The sequence below is a fragment of the Brachyistius frenatus genome, unplaced genomic scaffold (genome assembly GCF_029030835.1).
Source record: "Brachyistius frenatus isolate BFR_SWC_R1_liver_20210118 unplaced genomic scaffold, ASM2903083v1 Contig_2, whole genome shotgun sequence".
NCBI classification, from domain to species: domain Eukaryota; kingdom Metazoa; phylum Chordata; class Actinopteri; family Embiotocidae; genus Brachyistius; species Brachyistius frenatus.
In genome coordinates, this window is record NW_027210601.1 from 4,121,702 (window position 1) to 4,136,547 (window position 14,846).

Below are 14,846 nucleotides of genomic sequence, written 5' to 3' on the forward strand. Positions count from 1 at the left end.
AGCCACTCACGTCAGGGGCCATACATAAAGATTAGTTTTAAAAAGTGTCAACTTCAGACGAGCTCGGAGGAGGAGAAAGGCACAGATCAGCGAACTAAAGACAGATGGGCCAAAAGGACACGCATGGGTAATTATGCATTATGATAATCAACTGAAATGTGCCCTTGAAGAGAAAAATATAATTGTTTGGGGCTTAGATTTAATTGCAATTGCTGGATAATTGGCAGCTCGTGTGGTTTGCTAGTTGCAGCACAGAGAGGCCATCGTGTCTTCCTGACAACAAACCTACATTTTTTTGTATTAACTCAAAATGTTTAATTTTAGACAGCTGATGTGATCGTTTATGCTTTTATTGGTGGTTTATATTACTGTCAAAATTGAAAAATATGATTTAGAAATTATATGGATTTGAAACAAATCTAAGAGTCCAGCATGCTACCAGCTTTCTGATGTTACCAATGCTTAAATTAGGACGCTACCAATGACAACGCAGACAAAATGATGTGTAACAGGTAACACGTTCACAATGGTCCACATTGGAGTTTACCATGCTGTCCTAATTAGCACCTATTGGATACTTGGTGAACAAAGGAATTGGGCAAATTGAAATTGATAAATTGATGATGGCACTCGATGAAAAGTCAGGGGATCACCAGATTTACAATTCATCCTGGGGAGTCTGCGTTAATTTTTTTTTGTATAGATAATCCATATAAATTGTATAGTAATCCATAGTTTCTGTTGAAGTTTACTCAAAATAAAAATGTCAGCCTCATGGTGTCACCACACGAAAATGTTGAGGATCACTAAAGTCATTAAGATACATTCTTTAACTACTGTACATGACATACAACATTATAATGACACAACAGATTATATTATTTTTTGTCAAATATTTCTAATGCTAACATTTCCAAAGCTATACTAATGTAAGTACTTACATCTTGTATGATTTTTGTCAGTGACCTGCCACCAAGTCAGGAGAGCTGATTATAAAATGTAAACTGAGCTAAGAAAGAAAGCAACACTTCCAGAAACAGTACATGTTTGAGATGTTATGGGCCAGACGTCCCTACACTCTTAACAATGCTCTTGTGTTTGGCAGCCGTATGAGATACCTTTACATATTGCTCCTTTTAACTAACATTTATTAAAGTCACTGCTGACAGAAAAACTGCACTTATGCGCTCTTTGTTCTGCTTGGGGCTCAGTCCAAAACTTCTGATACCTGTGGACTGTGGACACAAGCATGGCTGATCTGTAGATTCATTCATCCTTTCAGGAAGACATAAATAGCTGTTTGTCCTGTAGCATCACATTGAGAGGCTCCTCATCAGTTCAGACCACCAGGTGGTCGACAGTTTCCACCGCGATTCAAAGTTAAACAATAATAATAAAGCGCTTTACAGCAAGAAACTTACTTCACAGAAAAACATCTACGGAGAAACATAAAAACATGTTAAAATGTAATTTAAAAATAAGAATAAAATGCATATGTTAAAAGTTTAAATTAATTATTATGAAAGTAAAAAAAATAACAAAAGCCAAAAGATTAATTTATCATGCCGATGGTTAATAATCATGTTCCAACTGTCTTCACCACTAATATAAAGAAAGAGATGCCTGACTTCACCTGTCTGTTGAAATGGATTTGGGGGTTTTGCTGCAAAACATCGCAGAATTATTTAAATCTAAACATTATACTTCAAGGGATATATATATATATAATATAAAGTCTGTGTTTTTCAAAAGCTTACTATGTTTTACCTTGTTTTATATGTGAACACAATCTTCCTGTTTGTGTATACTGAATATGATTGTTACAGTGTTACATTTCTCTGCAGATGACAGTATCTGAATCATTCAAGGGTTTTACGACATGTTTTCACCACACAGCCACGCTATACTACGGAAAGGTATTATTTTTTATTTTTTTTCATCATTTAACTATTACAGTACTCAACAATGAACAATCGGACCTTTGTTTGATATCTGGCACTGATCTGAATAATACCTGGGTGGTGAAGATAAGGGGCTGGTTCATGGAGGGCTAGACCTCCTAAGGTAAATCCATCTAAGGGTAAGCCAGGTTCAGGTTTGTACGTGCAGTCATACTAATACCAAACCAAAGGTCAACAACAATACAAAACTCAAAAAAGTCTCTTTTGGACTAAGAGACTTTTTTTTTCCCCATTGTGCACTGCCTCAGTGAGAAGTAACTTGCAAAAAAAGTCATCCAAAATATCCAAAGTATGTTGTCCAAAATATGATTAAAAAAAAGTCATACAGTCGTCCAAAAAGTGACCCAAAATTAATTTTTGTATAGAGTATAGAGTATATAGTATGGAGTATGGAGTATGTAGTGTAACCAGGGCGATGCGGCTAATTTTGATGTTTCGCCGTGACACAGGAAGTTAATGTTTAAGGTCAAACGATGCTCCAAACTTCATGAAACTTGCATTAGGCAACAACTTTCATGAGTTTTTAAAGATGTTAAACCCGCCAAAAAAAGGCTTTTTTTTTTTTTTTTTTAAAAGAAGAATAAGGAACGAGATCGAGAAAAAAATGTAAACTGCAAGTGGGAATATGCGGATCTTGGCGCACTTGGTGCACGTCGGGGAGCTGGCAGCCCCGACCCGCTGGATCCCTGACATGCAACGTGCGAGGGCCCGCATATCACTGCTTGCAGTTTTAATTTTGTTCTGCTCTTACTGTTATTGTCCATGGGTTTTGTCTTTCAGCTGCCTTGTGTTCAGCTTCAACTTCAAAGTAGGGATTTTGTCAACATTTGAATAACGATCCGCTGACTGAATCCCTGAGACAAGCAAATATGATTAGATAGAGCGGCTTTGGTGGCAATATTTGGAAGAGACCTCAGATTGAACTGTTTCGTTTTCCCTCACAGAATGTCCTCTACTGCATCTGGCAGTACCTTGTTCTCTAATGTCACCATCAACCTCATTATAACTGGTCTGACCACAGATGCACCTGAACACTGCCAACCCATTCCCTCTATATTTAAACCGAAAGCTCTCCTGGGCTGATCATGTCTCTGAGTCTGCACATCTGAAGTCGTCATGTTTGAATGGATAGTGACTTGAGAACATCGGGATGGCATTGAAGTTGAACACCGTAAAGGAAATGATGCCTTCCTCTTCTTCCTATTTGTGTTCGGTGAGCAAGCCATAAGAGAGACATCTCCCTAATGTGTCAATGAATATCGTTTAAATTCCTCTCACTTATGCGTAAGTAGATTACTGTGGATTTGTTAAGATACACATTAAGCCTTTTTTCCTGCCTTTAAATCACTAACAGCTAAAAATGGACTAAAACTAGGGAGATCTGGACTGTCCGTGGCACTGTGGTAACAAATCATGTTGCATTCGTGTGATGATGGCAACTGATATGTCTTTGTTGACCAAACGCAATTTTAATTCATACTTTTATTTTTGTCAAATATGGACATTTGTCCGTTGAAGTATTGCAATTCATATCAGTCAAACGTTTTCCTCTATTGAGATCTCCACGGGAACACATTGAAAAATATTTTTTGTCAGAAGTCCAAACAGCGTCTCCTTAGAGTGCTTTCAAATCAGGATGAATGTTACATTTTCAGTACCGGCAGAAACCTCTCTCAAGAAGACAGCAGGGACCAACATATTATCAATGATACAAGATGTTGCTTCTTGGCTAAAATAACACCCCAGAAAAATGTCTTTCATTTGAAAATATGCCCCCATTTCCCTGGACTATATAAAAACTCTACAACAAACTGTACGGGTAAAATAAATGTGGGTTTAAAATCTTCTTATCTTTTATGTCTTTCATTCTGCCTGAGACAAAATTTCCTCTTTGGCTCAGGGACTTTCTTTGTTGGTTCAAAATGTACTTGCTTTCATTTTAGCTACATGCCCCAGATTTATTGCAAAATATGTTGATTATTGACAGTCTGGCACAGATAATAAATACCTTCATACTCGATCTTATGTACTTAATTTAAGCTTTATTTTACCAGACAAGACATTAAGAAAAAAATTCTGTGACCATGTTTGCATGAAGGGTCACTTAGTCACTCTAAAGGCTGGACCAATCAGCGACCAGTGGTGGTGGCAAAGTGCAAAGACGGTGAAATCAAGCGTTTGTTTCTAAGTGTAGCTCCAACAATGGTGGCGATGGTGAATTAAGACAAAATGACACGAACTGTTGGAGCAGCACTAGCAAACATTATAGAATTAAAGCCAGAGAAAGAACGATGCTTACATTTTTTTGCAATGGTCTACAATGGTCAATTACGAACATGAAACAACAGTGTTGTTTACAGCTAAAAGAGTTTCAGTGCACAACATACATCATATGGTGTTCGATGCTGGCTGCAATACCCGACATAGAAAGATGGGTGAGTATCCAAGAAGATGGGTGAGTATCCAAGAAGAGTTATATGAGTGTAAATCAGTGATCATTACGTGTATGCAGGGCGTTGTTGGTCTTGACTTTGGAAAAAAACTTGAGACTAGTTTGTCCTGACTTGAGACCTGTTGGTCTTGACTTGAAATTTGTTGGGTTTGACTTGGGACTTTTTGATTTTTACTTGAGACTTATTGGTCCAGACTCGGTACTTGCTGGGCTAAACTTGGGGCTTGTTGGTTTTGACTTGAGATTTGTTGGCTTTGACTTGGGACTTATTTTCCTGACTCTGGAAAGATGCTTGACTTGGGACTCGGTGGTCTTGACTTGGGTCTGACTTAGGACTTATTGGTCCTGACTCAGAAATTTCTGGTCTTAACTCAGGACTTGTTAGTCTTTACTTGGGACTTGCTGGTTTTGACTTGGGACTCATTGGTCTTGACTCTGGACTTGCTGGGCTTGAATTGTGACATGCTGATCTTCAACATGCCAGAAGTACCCCTGACACTCAAAACATTGTCCCTCACTATAAGTTAAAAAACACAAAAAACATAGAGCGGTTGACTGAGCAGTTTCTCAACTAGCCTTGAGACTTCCTTAACCAAACAAAGGAGGAGAGACATGCTGGCTGAAAGCCTCCATCTGATGTTGTGGCCTTTTGAGGCAGCAAAACATTACAATATTTTCAAATAAACAGGTTAACTTATGTTGTCTTGAATAACAATGACAAAGCAAAGAAAATATTTTTTTCAGTTTCCGTTTGTTTGCTTTCTCCCCTGACAGTGTTATGATGACTCACTGTTTGAGCTGTACAAGGGATATTGGGGAAATATAATTTGCATAGTGTCTTCTGATGAATTAACAACACAGTGTACAGCTGACCTAAGAGTAATGAAGATGAGTCAGTCTAAATAAAGACTTTGTGTGTGTAATTCCTTCCCCCATCAGGAAGGTCGTGTCAAATGTATTCCTGACAGCAGTATGTTTGTGAGATCTTAGTGCACTGACTCAGCAGAAGCAGAAACACTGTACCAATCACTAATTATGCTAATCAATCTTAATACAGGCTACTAATTATATACTTTACCATTAAGGGTGAATGTTCCCTCGTACACAGGGGAGGATCGCTTTCTTATGGAAACAGAGATGTTCATACTGTGGTTTAAACTAGGTGGCACTGTTGCTCTTCTTCCAGTGTTACCAATGTTCAAGAGAGAAAAAAAATGCCTCTGTATGAAGTACATCATTATGATTGATGCAATCAGTAACATTTGATTTTGATTTTTGATTTTGTACACTTTATTAATCCCCGAGGGCATCATATTAAGAATTTATCAGCAATGATGCTGGCATGGTGAAGACCATCAATAATACTAGTGATCTTATTGTGCTGTAACCTTAATAATGTCACCAATACACAGTGGAAGGAGTGGATAATTAAACCCTGTGATCTCACAGTGCTGTATAATAATAGTTCGGCTGCGATTAAGATATACTTGCTGCGTGGCTTCTGGCTTTAGATATCCGTTAAATGAGGTATGACAAATTTCAAAGATTCACAGTTGTGGTTTGTGGAAAATGCTGCAGCGCTAATACCTGCACTGGCTTTTGTGATCAGATTACACACCATATAGTCAAACTGTACTTTCCAAGGCAGAAAGTGGGTCAGAATGTTATGGAGTGATAAAAGCAGCATGGGATCTGACGGCTGCTCCCACACTTAGTCTCTCTCTCTTTTTTTTTTTTTAAGGTACCGGGTGTCTTCAGGGGGTGAAGCTGTGAACTCAAAGTCACGGTGTAACTTCTGTGAAACTTCAGAAAACAACAGCTGTGTTTAATGAAAGCTTCCGCTTGGATAATTGGGTGAGGCTCAGATGTCATATGCTGAGTAAAGCTGGCCTGAATATTCACCCCAAATGAAAAATCTGCTGTTGTTGAATATCATCGGCTGATCCTGAATCCAATTTGAGAAACAATGTAAACCATTTTAAGATAACAAAACCCACAACAACAACAACAACAATTCCTCACTTGCGCAGAAAAAGAAAGTGGTTTATTACCTTTGTTGTTTAATTAATTACTGTATTGTTGTAGGGGCACAAACTTGCTGCAAACTATTTTTACCTTTACAGTCCAACAAAGAATGCTCCCAAGTTTTTTGTCTTTAAAAAAAAAGGTGAAAAAAGAAAGAGGTTAAGAGATTGATAACATCACTTTCTGTAAACTGCTCATAGTCTAGGTGGTCAACAAATTAAATATTAAATATTTTTGACATGGAAAACTTTAGTTAAACTGTCATTAAGTGATTTTATTTATATATTGACACATCCAGCAGCTACTGAGCAACATTATCATTCATTTGGAGTTGTATTTCTGGCCATCAGACAAATCTAAGTTGAATATTCCCTCTCTTTTGAGCTCTCTTTTTGGTCTCCACCATCTCTCGAGGGAATATTTGTCCATTTAGCTGTAAAATGTCCCACTATATTAAGTATCATATAGTTAACTTTGTTTGCTGTTTGGGGTCGGTAGTTTAGAATAGGTTTTTAAGTGTTTTACACTGAAAACAGGGCTTACTGTAGCTTGAAACAATGCTGTGATGAGACTGAGCCAATGAGAAAACGTCACAGGCTGCACAACCAAAACAATGAGCTGAAAGATGTTAAAGCTCTGCAGAGGTGAACTGCAGAGCTGGGTGATACAGTAATTCTCTGTGGGTTCATGACTTTTTTCCTAAATGTAATATGATGATGAGTTTGTTCAACGTATGGAGATCCTGTCAATTTCATCAAAACAACTCCTTTTATCATAAATCTTGAATGCTGTTATTCATATAAAATATTTCTTCATTTTAAACCATGGTTATTCTGATATACAAATGTATGTGCGGCATATCCATATTTAAAGAATTAAGAGATTTTGAGAGGTATAAAGTAGGATAAAAAAAATACTTAAATTAAAAAGAAGAATAAGATAAGACTAGGGAAATTAAATAATAAAAGTGAAATAATAAACAGTAAATAGGGCTGCACATGTGTCAGTAAGGAGAACATTTATGCAGGCTATAGAGTGTTGGGAGAATTTTTGTACTATTGAAAGAATTATATATTGCAAGTAAAAAGCTGTGATTCAGTCCGTGCAATAGCAAACATTGGCAGATTTAGCAGATTGCAATGCTTTTCCTTGTGTTACATTTGTAAACAAGCCTCATTATGTCCGCCATATGGTCCTTTCAAAGTCATATACAAGGTGCCTGCCTCTGCAGTACTTCAAATAGTGCCCAAACCCACTCCAGCCAGGACAAAAATGCAAAAACTGAACCTGGGCCAGGCCATCTTCGGTCACAATAAGTATTCAACAGACACAACAAAACAGGAGGTTTGACATTATGCCACATCCCTTGGGGGAGATTATTGTAAAGCAATTCATAGCACTATTCAGCAAACTATGAATTACTTGTCAAAGGAGCACCAGGAATTTAAGGGAGTGCTGGAAATGAGCCGTGGTGACACTCAATTATAGCAGGACAAAGTCTCAGAGAGAAGTGACATATAGTAGGGAGGAGAAGTGCAGCAGACCAAAGCTTCTGTAATATAAAGGATACAACAGTATATAAAATTGTGATTCTGTTTTGTTGTGTCGGTAAGCCTTTCAAATGGAATTCATGGTTGGTTTTGTCTGGTTTGCTCTTTTCGCTAAGAGGAAAATAAGTCCTATTCATGGTAGTTAATGGAGAGCTGTCAGGCCTGTGGCAGCAGCAAATAATTCAGTGGTGTATCAGCACGTCCGTGTGGTCAGTTTTCCAACTGTCACCACCATTTAAATTGAAAGAGCAGGGCTCCAATATGAAAATGAGGACCGAGCGAAGCCAGCTTGCACATTAATGCTCTTGTCTAACTGCATCGATATGAAAGAACCCAACTTGGCCGCAGGAATTACAAGAGATGACAGAAATGTTTTCTCAATATGATCAAAAGACAACACACACAATCTGCTCCCGGCTGCCTTATGACTCACTCTGCTAAATTGCGTCTTCCTGGCTTGTAAAGTTTTCTCCTTCAAGTAGACATACAGCACGAGCTAATTAGCGAATGCTGGTATTATTATGCATGCCATTTCATCACCACATTTCATAATGTGTTGGTACGAGGACAACCTCCATCGTACCACGACCCTGAGCAGGATAAGTGTTTTAGAGGATGAGTGGATGGACGCTGTGAGCAGTGGCGATCGTCGGGGCCCCAGGTTACGAAGCGCATCGAGGCCCCACTTAGGGAGGTTCAGGGGCAGCAGCATTGGAGTGTACAAGGGTGGATCAAAAGACTGCTGCGCCCGAATGCAACACAGCACCATCATGTGCATGGAGCAAGGGAAGCTACAATCTTCATGAGTAAGTATTCCAATTAACGTCACTTGATCAAAATCAGCACCTTAGTTACACACACTTTTGTAATCAGTTGTACGTGCGCATTTACGATTTCACCACGGAGTTGAGCACAGAGCACACATCAAATTTTTGTCAAACTCTGGAAATTGTCAACAGAGACCCTTCAAATGCTTCAAAAAAAATCAAGACAAATGACACAATGATGCTGGAGAAGCGATTTTAGTGGTGTTTGTATTATAAGAGAGGCAAAACGTCACTGTCCAAGACCAAAGAAGGCGCATCAGGTCGGGAGAGCAACCAGGTGTTTTTTCTTTGACCTTCATTGAGTTGTGCACTGTGAATTCATCCCCCAAGGTCAGACTGTCAATGCCATGAAAACATTCACTGCAACAGAACTTTGATGCAATGGCACTTTGACTCTTCAACTTGACAATGTGCCCAGCCATAGCACATTGAAAAGACTTGTGCTGCACACAAATCTGCCAAATGCAACAACACGCTCATCACACCCCACCAATCTTACTCCCTGGATTTTAACTGAGTACATTTATTCAACTACTATGCCGTCCAAGTTGTTTGCGCAAGAAAACTTAATCAAATCTGTTTTTGCATGGTTTCAAGACAAAACAACTGGAAACTAGAAGTATAAAACTGTCAGTAAATCTGCGATATTCCCATGTAAACACATTGCTGCCTTTATAATAAACAAAAAAAATCAGTGCTCCGAATTCAATGCAGGCTTTCTAAGAATCTTCTCAAGTAGCTGCACTCAGTAACTTTTCACCTCTGCACCTAACAAACAGCAACAGACAGAATAATGCAAAGTAGGAAGGCATTTCAGCTTGATTGCCATCATGCAAGATAATTTCCCCCAGGTATACATTCACTTACATTCTGTTACATCATGCCTCGAGGTAAACAACCTGCAGCGCGGCTTCATTAAATCTCAGTGCATCTGTGTGGCTAATGCGCAAGAAAATTTGTTCAGCAAAGCATCCTCCTTTAGACATATGCAGGCAGTGACCACCACACACACACACACACACACACACACACACACACACACACACACACACACACACACACACACACACACACACACACACACACACACACACACACACACACACACACACGCGCACGCACACACACACACACAAACTTTGGCAGATGACTCATAAGTAGAGACGTGCAGTAAATACTGTCAGAGCCATGGCTTGTTAAACAATGCGGACTTTCCTGCGAGTGAATTCTGGCCTCAGTGGAAATAAATTTAGTGATATCATGTCTTTCAACACACATACTCGTTTAGCTTGTTGACAATGAATTTTCATGAATGTTTCCTTGCATAATCTGTTGTGTGTAGAATAACAGTGATTAGGGCAGCAACTAAAGATCCTTTTCACCTATAAGAATTAATCAGACAGATAATTCAAACAATCAATCAATTAATCAATCAATCAATCAATCAATCAATCAATCAATCAATCAATCAATCAATCAATCAATCAGTCAGACAGGTACCTTATTTTGTCTGACCAATTAGGCAAAGAAATCCAACTATTCAGTTTACCAAACACGTACTGCAAATTATGACACATTTGGATTAAAAAGTGATTTAAACAATGAAATGTTTATCAAAATTGTTGTCATGTATTTTCTGTTACTGTTTATGCTCTATTACGGATGATAAAATGAATATGAGCCATGACCAATGTAATTTTCCCTCTCCTTAACCATAGTAATAGTAACAGCCAGCATCGGTGTAAACACACACTGCTCACTCATCTACGCTTTTTCTCCCAGCTGGTGTCCGTTCTGCACACTGATAACATGTTTTCTCTGCATTACGCATGGGGAAAGAAGAAAGATTTGCCTCTAAGTGTGTTAGTGTGTTAGTGTGTGTGTGTGTGTGTGTGTGTGTGTGTGTGTGTGTGTGTGTGTGTGTGTGTGTGTGTGTGTGTGTGTGTGTGTGTGTGTGTCTAAAAAAAAGGGAAAGTCTTAGAGTCAGGTTATCTTCCATTCAAGACCAACAGAAGAAGAAAGTAATGTGACCTGCAACCACAAGTACTTTAAATGGCATTTATTGATTACAAAGTCATCAGTGAGAGAGGACTAAACAGTCCCATGAGCATCATAATATATCTGAAAACCAAGTAACTGCTAGCCCAGCTCCCTGGTGGGTTCGCAACGCTACGCCGAATCGTTACCTTAATTCAATTGGAAATGGTGTTGCACCACCGTTGTCAAGAGAATCAGTGTTAGTGTCAACCATTGATCAAAGCTCAGTTTAAACAAGAGAAAGAGAACGAACAAGCCCAGAGGGGAATTTCTCTACATTTCTGTGGGATTCAAGCGGGGGATGAAGAGATTGACAGTCACCCACAAGCACACATTCTAATATTATTCTAGGCACAATAGGGGGCCAACTTACTTTAGTCTGAGTAATAGTCTTGTTCATTAGGAGAGATCCCCTGAAGGAATTCAGCAATATGGGATAGCCATTAAGCTATAATGTATGCTTTGATGTTGAAGATTTTGAGAAGGTCTCTGCCCTCTCCCTGCGCCTCCACTACTGTTCTCCTTTTCACAGTCAATTTTAAGTGTCACTTATGCTTTGTATGCATAAATGGTTGGTGGCCATTCCCGGAAAAAAAGCAATAAGATGACGAACTGTATGAAAAAAAAGAATGATGAGATGATGAGACGACAATGCATGCAAGCTATGCAGTGATTTAAACAAAAACTGTCTACTGTGTGTGTATAGACACAAATACAAACACATCACTGCATCTGCACATAAAATAATGAAACTGGGTTTAGAGGAGGCAACAGAGATCTGTGTTCCAACGATATGATGACAGATGCCGTTCTGTGTTTAGAGACAGCTTCTTTCTGGGGTTTTTAGCTTCATTTGGAAAGTTAAGCAATCTGGCATTTAGGATGCTGCAAATAAATGTGCTTCATGTGCTTATTGCACATATTTCTGCCTAATCATTGGGGTCCCAGTGGTCACCAGCCCTCCAGATCGAGGAAAAGTCCGTAAATCCTACTCTGATCACCACACTGAGTGAGAGTTGTAACAGCCTCTCAGTTTAGAGCCTTTGGTGCTATCTCTGTCCTCAAACCCACATGCTCTTGTTTCTTACAGAGATTTTTCTTTGTTTTTATATTTGACTCACTGATCACACTGATATGTCTGTATGGAGCTCCAAAATGTTAAATATTTAAAAAAATATTATATATATATATATATTCTGTTTATACAATATAATGACTTTATACCTGAACCTCAAATTATTATTATTTTTCTTTGGTTCATTGTAGAAATTAATATTTTAAATATGTCCTTTTGAGAAACCTTATTTCTATTTCATGATATCACTTTTAATGACAGATGAGTCATCACTATAGAACCAGTGCTCACTTCATCACCTTCAGCCACCAGATGCTCTTAGAGACTCTGGTACCAAACTGTTACCAAAATGCAGCCAAACTTTAGGAAGTTAGCTTCACAAAAAATATCACAGAGTGACAGGCTCGCTTTTCAGCTCACTTTTGTGTCAAATAGCGTACTGAAATGAAGAGGAAGAGGCATACTGGTTTTTTTTTTTTTACACTTTTACTATTGTTGCCAGTAAATGGTTACTAAGGCTGAACAAACAACAATCAATGACTACAAAATATGAAAGAGAAAGAAACAACATCACACAGGTGATACTGTTTGGATTTCTGGGAAGTGAAGTCCAAAAAACAGCTATAATTACTGCTCATCACCACAGAGGCCACCAAAGAGAACAAAACGCAGATCTTTGAGAGTGTAACTTCAACAGTGCAACGGAGAGCCATCATTTCATTTCAGCCTCCATCAACTCTCACTTTGTCTGTTCTGTCTGAAGGTCCTCCACCCCATCCAAATATCACAGTTTTATCCAAATCTCATTATAAGATATTTATAGATGAATGAAATGATTTATAGGTCCACCCTGGACACCATATCCATTTATTAGGAGCCTCATGTGAAAACAATTTACAAGCCAGTGAGCAGCGAGCACAGCCAAAGGGTTGGCAGAGTTCTTTTAACTGCGGTTCAAAGCAATGTTAAGTGTGCGAATCAAAATCCCATCTCCTGAGACCAAGGAAGCACAATAGCATCCTTTTGATCCTTACTCTGGCATGTTTTTCCTCCACATTTCTCCTCCTCCGTCATCTGACTCAGTCATCGCCCCATTCTCTGGAGAAATCATGCTAATCAGGGTGAACGAGATATTGTTAAGCATCAGCAGCATCCGGTGAGAGGTGCAGTGCAGAGATAGGTTAGCAGCTCTCATTTTCAGGTAATTATGATCCTGCCTCGCCAAATGGCATGCATACTTCATGGAAAAGATCTCTTTTAGCCATCACAGATTAGTTATGGGAATATTATGTTCATGATGTGCAGGGTAGCCAATGCATAACTCCTCCAAAAAGCACTTATCTTTCTCAGTTATTTTATAATAGCTGATAAAATATCAAATCGTGTTTTTACACTTGTGTTACGAGACCTGCTGTGTTATTGAGCTTTGACTGAGCCGGTAAGAAAATGTTAGGACGTTTTATCCAATTTAGGGTCATATGTATCACGCAGACATGATGACACTCTCAATCCTCTCATTTAATGTGTCAAGAAAGCTTCTGCAAAATGTGAAAATATTTGGATATTTTGATTAATATCTAGCTTTTTTTTCCCCCAAGCAGTAAATTGCAGTCTGTTAAACTGGGATCTAACTGTCCTCACTGCAGACAGAAAAAAAACTGATGGTATTGACCACAAGACATTCAAATGTGGTGCAGACATTTCAAACAGCTTTTGAAAACTCTTCAAGTAAAATATGTACATATACAGAATATCTCAAGGGATGGAAAAAAAAAAAAAGTGAGCCCAACACAAAGTCTGTGGAGGACTCAGGCAATGTTGATCATTGCGTCAGGGCTGTTCTGGATCCACATAGTTTCAGGGAGGATTAATCCTCAGCTTCCTGACGTCCAAATGCCTTTCTCCACTCTAAAGACCCTTTTTGATAAATCCAATCCTCCCAGATCCACAAAGGGAGCTGAGATGCGCACACACAGTTCAATCAATATCCTCTGTTTCTTTGACACTCATGTCAAGGTCATGCATACAGCAAAGCCTTTGAGTGAAACATAAAAAGATGACTGCGGGGGCATTGAAATGCATTATGGTAGATAGCAGCTTAAAGTTGTATTTATTTATAAGATATTGGATTGGAATAAATTAGTGTCATGAAAGTCATTTTAATCTCTCATATCATATTAGCCGCCTGGTGCGATATTGGTACAAGGCTGGGTGAGGGATGATGTATGAGGGGATAAGGAAAGCTAATCACCACTAAACAGCAACACCAGGATTTTGGAAATATTGAGAAAGTCTTTTCTGTCCCATGCAGCACAGATGGATGTGTCAGTAAGCCCCGTTACTGAACCCACAAAGAGCATTTGTCTCCATTTTATGGTGATCGCATTTCAAAACCTTCAAAGGAAACAATCTGTCTGTGTCTAAAAGGAAGATCATGGCAATTTTCTCCTCATAACAATGTTCTGCGACTGAAGTTAGATTAACCCACTAATGTTTTCCACTTTAAGACCTGTTATGTTTGAAAGATGTGTGTTAGATGCAACAAAGAATCAATTTTCTTCTTAATTACATTGTTGTATTTAATCTTTGGTAATTAAATTACAATATATCTTATTTATTAAATGGAGCTACTTGTATGAGCTGTGCAAGAGAAAATGACAACCATCACAAATGTTTCTGGCCTAGACTGTGGATCCATTATTCCCTTAAAGATATACACGCAACAAAAAGGGACACTTATAATTACATTTAAATATGGAAAGTCTCACCACAACTTCTATAGAGTAATTGTTTCATAAAGAGAACAGAAAACAAATATGATGTGGTTCTTTTGACCTGGGAGCTACTTAAATATGATCATGTTTAGACTCACCATTACACCACGCATGTTAATACCTAGTGAATAACAATCGCAGTCAT